Genomic DNA, 8,645 nt, shown 5'->3' on the forward strand with positions numbered 1-8,645 from the left:
AAGGAAGAAAATGCCTAGTTTTGAAAATTCATGCCTTAATTGCTTAGCTTGAGAACAAAGGTTTTAACATCCGGCATTGCAGGGATATCTTTATTCAAAAGGGTGGAAAGCAGCATCCTTCTGTTACCTTTTTAGAACTGAATTGGTATAATGGCTCTTGAATCTTAGCTAGGACTTTGACTTATTATTCTGTAGATTGTGATTTAATTATGTCAAGCTTCAGGATGGTTGTTTCCCTTTGATACCCTAGAGACCATGAAAGAGGAATGGGGAGCTGGGCTTCATCGTGGGGGGGAAGGGAGTGTCTTTTCAGAGTATTTTGATTGTTTTTCATTTTGAAATTAAATTGAAATATGTAATGATATGGAAAAGGTGCTGCCCATAGCACCAGGTATTGTTACATAAATTTGAATTATTTTATCCTTTGTTCAGTTAGTGGTATTTTTGCTCTTGTCAGCTAAAATGTTGATTATAAATATGAAAAGCTACTGAATTGCTGTGATGGTATTGGGATTGCATTCTGCCTTCCCCCTTCCCAAATTATATCATGAATTTAGAAGCAAAGGCATAAGTGTTATATAATACTGAAGAATTTTTCTTTCTTAAGTGTTTTTCATGATAGAAGCTGTTTTGTTCCAGAAAAACCTAGGACTATATTTTATGACATTAAAGGGTTTAGTGCTATGCTCCCTTTGGAGGCACATATACTAAAAGTGTTTAGTGTTGCAGACTTCTCTGTAGACAGAAAATATGTGAAAGCTTTCAGTTAATTTGATTATCTCTATCACACTTATATGAGTTATTACATTGTTGTATTTTGAAAACTGGTGATCCCTCAAATATTAGCAAATTAATATGCTTATTGAGCATTTACATTATCCCAAGTAGTTTAGATTTATAGTCTAGTAGAGAACATGATAAACTCATGCAGATGATATACCATTTTTGGTGCTAGTATGTAAATATTAGTTGCATATTTATGTGCTGACATGTGGGTGTCTTACATAAGCTACTACATTTAATCCTTATAACAACTCAGTCTCAAAACTATCCTCATCTTTTATAGAGGAGAAAATTTGCATTTTGAAAGGTTAAGTAATAGTAACAAAGGCATGAAGTGGTAAAGGTTAGGCCAGTCAGACTTCAATGCCTTTTCCATTGTATAAATACAAGCATATTAAAGCATTTTATTGCAACTATTTGATATCACAAAGATTGATGCCCAGGAAGTGACTAGGAGAGACAGAGATCCCAGTTTCTGTCAAGAACTGAATGATTGGGTAAATCATTTAGCATCATCTACAAAGTGTGAGGGTTGGACTAGGTAATTTAAAGTTCAGGACCGAAATTATGATTTTTTTCAGTATAAAAGGATTTAGTCTTGCTGCTTTAGAGGGTCGGTTGTTTTTTGCTTTAGAGTGTTTTTTGTTTTTTTCTGTGGTGCTGGGGACAGAACCTAGGGCCTTGTGCATGCTGCTTTGCAAATGCTAGGCAAATACTTTACTACTAAGCTATATCCCCATCGCTGCTGTAGAGTTTTTATTGTATGTTATATATTTAGTTTCCATTACTGATTCTCTATAACCTGCTTTACTTTTTGGGTCAACAGGAGATAACCTAGAATATCTATCACCTTCTAACGTGTTATATTTTATATACATTTATTTATTGAGATCATTAATGTTTGTTGTTGCCCTCCTTTTCTTTCATATATCTTGGGAACCTAGAGTACTGTCTGACTATATAGTATACAGTTACAAAATTCATTTTTTTGACTGAATGGGTTAACAGAAGATTTGTATAGTATATCAATAAAATACATAAGTAACTCAATACTTTTTTTTAATATCCAAAGATTCTCTTGGCTAAAACTATTCATTTTACTATTAAGTGATACTTTAAGGAATTAATAAGTGTAAAATATTGAAAAGAAAGAAAAAAAACTCTACCAAACAAGTTTAGTAAAGTTCTTAAGCTTGCTAGAATTGTTGATAGCATAGAACTTCATTACTGTAGGCTTAACTAGTATTCTATTTAATGCATTACTAGCGTGTTACTAAATTCTTCAACTGTGCCACAGAAAACATAGTAGCAGAGTTGCATTTTGGTTTATTTATTTGCTGACTTGTTTATTACTCTTTTTATTTTGGTACCCAGGATCTAACTCAGGACCTTACACTTGCCAGGCAGTTGCCATGCCGCTGAGCTACATCTCTGGCCCTCTTACCCCTTTTTCTTTTTTTTTGGTACCAGGGATTGAACTCAGGACCTTGTGCTTGTGAGGCAGACGGTGGAACCACTGAGCTAAATCCCCGGCCCCCTCTTAACTCTTGATGTATACTCTCAAGTGCTGTTTATTTAAATGGGTAGAAAATAATTAAGACCATTGAATCTTTTCATGAAGCAAAATTAATATCCATGGGAAGTTTAAGCATTAGTTTTTTTTAGATTATAACAGCTGTGCTGAAATGTGAAAGGTGAAAGAAACTATCACTGCAGAAAATAAATGGAACTACCACCTCAAAAGTTTCTGTATATTTCATCCTTCCTCTCTCTACCTGTTCCTAGTCATTTACAGTTCTGCTTTTATCAATATAGTTTGCATATACCTATGTAGAAATCATCTCATATAGTATATGAGCCTTTTTGTTTGATTTATTTCATTTTGCATAATTATTTTGAGATTTGCCTGTGTTCTTTGCTATCAATAATTTATTTCTTTATATTGCTGAATATTTCAGTATATGGATCTATATACTGCATGCAAGTGTTGTTTCCAGTTTTAGACTAAGTTTACTTTGAACATTTATGTACAAATCTTTGGGGTTTTTTTTTTTGGTACCGGGGATTGAACTCAGGTCCTTACGCTTGCAAGACAGGCCACCGAACCGCTGAGCTAAATCCCCGGCCCGATGTACAAATCTTTGGGCGTAAGTTTTTATTTCTCTTGGTTAAAACCTAGGAGTGGGCTGGCTGTATTGTGTGATAAGTGTATATTTTAATTTTTTGAAAAACTATTTTCCAAAGTAACTAAATGGTGTTCCAGTTGCCCATAGTCTCATTGATATTTATTAACATTGTCAGTTTTTAAAAATTTCAACCATTTTAGTGGGCATGTAATGATATCATGTTGTTTTTACCTGTATTTCATGTAATGACTAATGATATTGCACATCTTGTCATATGCTTATTTACTCTCCACATCTTGGTTTTTAATTGAATTGTTTTTTTATCGAGTTGTGAGAGTTTCTTATATATCCTGAATACAAATTCTTTATTAAATACATGATTTGGAAATCATTTCTCCTACTGGACATGGTGGAATGAAGCTGTAATCTCATTACTGTAGGAGGTTCAGGTAGCAGGATCCCAAATTCAAGCTCAGCCTGGGCAATATAGTGAGACCTGTCTTTAAATTTAAAAAAAATGTAAAAAGGATGGAGATAGAGTTCGGTATAAAAGCCCTGGGTTCAATCTTTAGCACCATGGGGGCGGGGGGAGTTTTCTCCTGCTCTGCTACTCTCTGGCTTGTAGTTTCATTCTTCTCTTTTTAATGGCTTTATTGAGATACAGTTCACGTTTCCAGCAGTAGAGTTTTTATATTTTGAATTCCATTATATCTTTTTTTCTTTTGTAGATTGTGCTAAGAAGTAATTGACTAACCCAATAACAAAGTTTTTCTTCTGTAGCTTTTGGAAGTTTTATAATTCTAGATTTTACTTTGAGAATTCTGAAGCATTTTGAGATAGTTTTTATGATAATGTGTGAGGCGTAGATTTTCATATGGATAGCCAAATGTTCCAGTTTCATTTGTTGAAGAGACTCTCCTTTCTCTGTTGAATGGCTTTTGTACCATTGTTGGAAATCAACTGTTCATATGTGTGTGTGGGGGTCTTTATTCTGTCCTATTGCTTTATTGGTCTGTTTTGGCTTAATACCCACATTATCTTATCTGTAGCTTTTTTTTGTTTTGTTTTTTGTTTTGGTACCAGGGATCAAATTCAGGACCTTGCCCTTGCCAGGTAGGCATGGTGCCACTGAGCTACATCCCCGTCCCTATTATAGCTTTACAGTAAGTCTTAAAATCAAGTTCTCCAACTTTGTTCTTTTTCAGAATTGCTGGCTCTTCTTAATTGTTTGCATTTCCATCTGTACTTTAAAATTAGCTTGCCAATTCCTTTTTAAAAAGCCCTCTGGGGACTTTTGACTGGAAATACATTGAATCTGTAGGTCAGTTGGGGGAATAAATGCTAATAGTAATGAGTTTTCTAATATGTAAACATAGCATCTATTTAGGTCTTAATTTCTCTCAGCCATATTTGCTAGTTTTTAGTTTACAGGTCTAATACATTTTTTTGTCAGATTTTTCTCTGAATAGTTAATATTTTTATGCCATTAATTTTCATTGTTTATTGCTAGTACGAAACAGAAATCAACTTATTGTTAATTTTGTATCTTGCAGCCTTGTGAAATTAATTAATTCTAGTAGCTTATTTTGTTGTTTGCACAAGGTTTTCTATATAAAATATCATGTAGCTGGTGAGTAGAGACAATTGAATATCTTCCTTTTCAATCTGGATGCCTTTACTTATTTTTCTTGCTTTATTGCGCTTAGGTTAGTACAGTGTTGAGTATAAATGTTAAGAGGAGACATCCCTGTCCTTTAACTGATCTTGAGGGGAAAACACTCACTTTTTCATCATGAAGTATAAGGTCATGTAGGTGTTTTATGGGGGAGGGGGTCAGTGCCCTTTATCAGGTTAAGATATTAATGTTTACTACAAGACCTGGAACATAATTGATGATGTTTAAATTAAGTAAAACTCTTACAAAAGAGGTATCATTTATATTTGTTTAAGAAGGAAGACTTTCAGAGTAGTATATAAGATGATAATACTTTTTTAAATAGTTGGATTCTCCCTCCTCCCAGTATCCTAACATTGTAAGAGAAATTATAACTACACATTTTAATATATTTTTTGTTTTATGCAGTTGTGACATAAAGTCTGAATTCAGAATACATTGTGAGAACATTAGGAAGTAGAAACTATAGGTATATACCACGCGCTTTAAAATAAACTTATTATCCTTTGTTTGTGGGTTTTTATGATTCAGTAGAAAGCAATAATGAGGGCCAGGGATTTAGCTCAGCAGTTCGGTGGCCTGCCTTGCAAGCACAAGGACCCGAGTTCAATCCCCGGTACCAAAAATAAATAAATAAATAAAGCAATAATGAGTAACATCATATAATTTTGGAAGTATTTTCTGATTTAGTCTAACCTTTATGTTTTACAGATGATATTAAATACATGTGCTAGTAAAAATCTACTTGGAGCTGGAGATTTAGGTCATTGGCAATGCACGTGCCTTGCAAGCGCAAGGTCCTGAGTTTGATCCCCCCAATCTACTTCTTTTATGATTCTTCTACCATGTTGATGTTATTCATATCTGAATTTCCAGATCATATCTGTGCACTGAACTCTTTTCCTTAGTAGATATATCTACCATTGTCCCACAGGCGCTTTGAAAAACATAAGACTGCTTTCTTCCCGGTTTTGTTACTAGGTTTCTTTTCTTGGCCAGTTGTATAATTAAATGCTTTGTCATCTAAGCTCAAATCCTGGGAATTCCTTTCTCTTCTTTATTTTCTAAGTCTACTGAAGGTTCAAGATTTATTTTTATAATATTCTCTTTGGTATTTATCCCTCTTTGTTGCATTTGATGTTGCTCTCATTTAAATCTTCAGTAAAAAAATCTGTACTATAAATATTTTCTGATTGACTTTCCTTCCATCATTTTCATACCCTATCTGTCCAACCATGTTCCATGATGTTTGCAAGGTGATATTTCTAAAATACAAATTGGATCATATTACTGGCTGTTTTAAAACATGTCAGTCTCCATTATTTTTAGTAGATAATACGTCTACTATCTCCTGGAGGAGGGAACATCTTTGAAGGCTGTCCCCCCGTCTTGTTCCCTAAATCAAGATCTCTGGGATTCAGCTTCTTTTTATAGACTGGAGTTCAAATTTTGCTGTATAATCTATAGATCTGCATTTATCTAGCTGCTTCTCTCTAGAAATCCTTAGTGTCCTATGCAATCTCATCACCTCAGCCATATTGAGCTACTTCCAGTTTCTTCAAACAATAGCATATGCTTCTCCCTCAGCTTAGAATATACCCTTGTCTCTTTTCCTTGGTTGAAATATTAACTTTTTCAACAATTACTTACAGAATTCTTTCAGGATCTATGCTGTGTGCTAGGTTACTGTGTACTCACAGAGCTGTTCAGTGCTACAGACTAACATTGAACACAAAATAGATAAATATAAAATGTAGTAAGTGGTATTAGAACAGAGGATAGGATAATTAAAGAAGCCAGTGACAGCAGGGTCCCAATTCAAATTGGCAAGCAGAGTTAACTCTGAGGTTAACAGCCTTTAAGCAAAGAGCTCCAAGAGTTAGGTTGGCTGAGAGAAGGTCCCAGACAAAGAGAGAAGCATGCAGAACATCTCATTTCTGGGGAAAGAATGCATGTGAGGCAATGAAGGAAGGTCGCTATTGCTAGAGCATAGTGAGTGAGCAGGAGAGTGACAGGAGTTTGGGTTAGCTAGGTAACAAGCGCTATACTTGACACTTGTAGGTCATGTTTGACATTTGGATTTTTCTCCTTAAATTCAGTGGAGAACTTTTGAAGAAATTTAAGCAGGGCAGGGATGCAAGATTTGTATTTTGAAATTATATGGCTGTTACATGGGAAGATGGATTGGAGGATTTGTTCAAGAATAGGTGTGGCAAAATGTATCAAATAGTTGTTTAGACTCGACAAGATGGCTGACTCTAAGCTAATTGTCTTCAGATACTAGAGAATGCCTAGTATATGATAGATGTTTCATAATTGTTGATAGCGACTTGGGTATATGAGATGTGAGGATTGAGGGAGAGAAAATGTCATTAATAACTTCTAGATTTCTAAGTATATCAGCTAGGGGGCACAAAGTAAGGATTGGATTTATTGAATTTGAGATGTAAATAATACAGCTAAATGACTATACCCAGAATGCTATTGGTGGGAACCAGGAAACTACTGGTTAGAACCCAGAAGATAGAGCAAGTCCATCTGCCCATATCTAGTATCTTTTTTTTTTTTACCCAGTTTTAAAGAACTGTAATATTACTTACATAGTTAAGGAATAGGCACTACATTTTTATTTGTTAGAAACTGATCCTTCTATAATAAAATCATTTTTAAATTCTGTCTGCTTCATTATTACTGCTAAGAAAATATTAGCTCTTATCTGCTTTAAAACAATATTTGCAGATTATTGCTATGTAGTTATAGCTTTCTATTAATTCCTCAAATCATTTAGATAGTCCTGTTTTACACTTAGTCTATATAGCTGAGGTTCCTATTTCCTAGAGAAATTAAAAATCTTTTTGGTTCTCGTTGTGACAGTTGTAGGGATGAAATGATAAATCACAGATCTGGTTAAATTGCTTAGGATAAGACAAACTAAAGGTTCCCCTATAACTTGAGTTATAGGGTCCATTACTCCAAATAAATAGTTCTTTTAGAGACTTGATTAAGCCTTAGTATGTAAATAGAATAATTTCTCAAATAAATATGAAAAGGAATATATCCTTACCCTTTTGTTGCTCTATGGTAAATATCCAAATTTCTTTACACAAATATTTACTGTGTAACTATTCTGTACCAGCACTGTCTTGTTATATAGTAGTGAGCCAGAGGATCTTGTTGTAATAGAGTTTATATTCTAGTGTAATAGGTGGAAGGAGGGGGGAATCTCAAATCCTCGTTTTAAAAAAATGCCATGTGTTGAAATTTAACTGTGTGCAAATGGGGATAGGGATAGGGTAGAACGTTAAATCAGTTCTCTGTTCATGATGCATTAGTGTCTCAACTACATGGGATGGAAGTGACTTTTTTCAAAGGTTATTTTTTTTTTTTGTCTGTATGTTACTTGATCCAGTTCTTCCTCTTAGTACTTTTACATTAACTTCTATATTCCTGAGTTATTTTGATTATATTTTTATTGGATGGACCTTTGTTTTCAAAATTAGCTTTCCCCAAGAAGGGCAGTGGGTACTCCATTTCCTTATTCTCCAAGGATTTCTTTTATCTCTATTTCCAATATTTAAAAAAAAAAGCAAAGAAAATAAATTTTAGTTATTATATCATCTTCTGACATTGGACCCTACTAGCATATGGAATCTTACTGTGGAGAAATATTGAGGCTGGCTTAGTTGTTCCCACTTTCACATGACTTAGTTGTTTTTTTGTTTTTGTTTTTGGTACTGGGAATCAAACTCAGGACCTGGCTCCATTCAGCTAAATCCCGAGCCATTGTTTTGTTTTGTTTTTAATCTAGGTGCTCAAATGGCTCTGTATTTTAACATCTTAAATTTTCATAAATTTGGCAGTGTTTGACTTGTAGTTGAAAAATACAGTGAATGTTAAAACAATTTTATAAAAAATTGATTATGGGGCCATGGATTTAGCTCAGTGGTTTGGTGGCCTTCCTTGCAAGTGCAAGGACCCGAGTTCAATCCCTGGTACCAAAAAAAAAAATTTTTTTTTTGATTATGGTAAAAGACACATAGTTTTTTGTTTTGTTTTGTTTT

General features: G+C 34.1%; 1 protein-coding gene across 3 annotated transcripts in view; it reads left to right on the forward strand.

Moving 5' to 3' along the window:
• Arhgef12 (Rho guanine nucleotide exchange factor 12) overlaps window positions 1-8,645 on the forward strand; it is a 151,547-nt gene that overhangs the window by 41,293 nt on the left and 101,609 nt on the right. The window lies entirely within an intron of this gene.

Source organism: Fukomys damarensis, unplaced genomic scaffold, assembly GCF_012274545.1.
Source record: "Fukomys damarensis isolate Sample0158 unplaced genomic scaffold, DMR_v1.0_HiC HiC_scaffold_16, whole genome shotgun sequence".
Classification (NCBI taxonomy): Eukaryota; Metazoa; Chordata; class Mammalia; order Rodentia; family Bathyergidae; genus Fukomys; species Fukomys damarensis.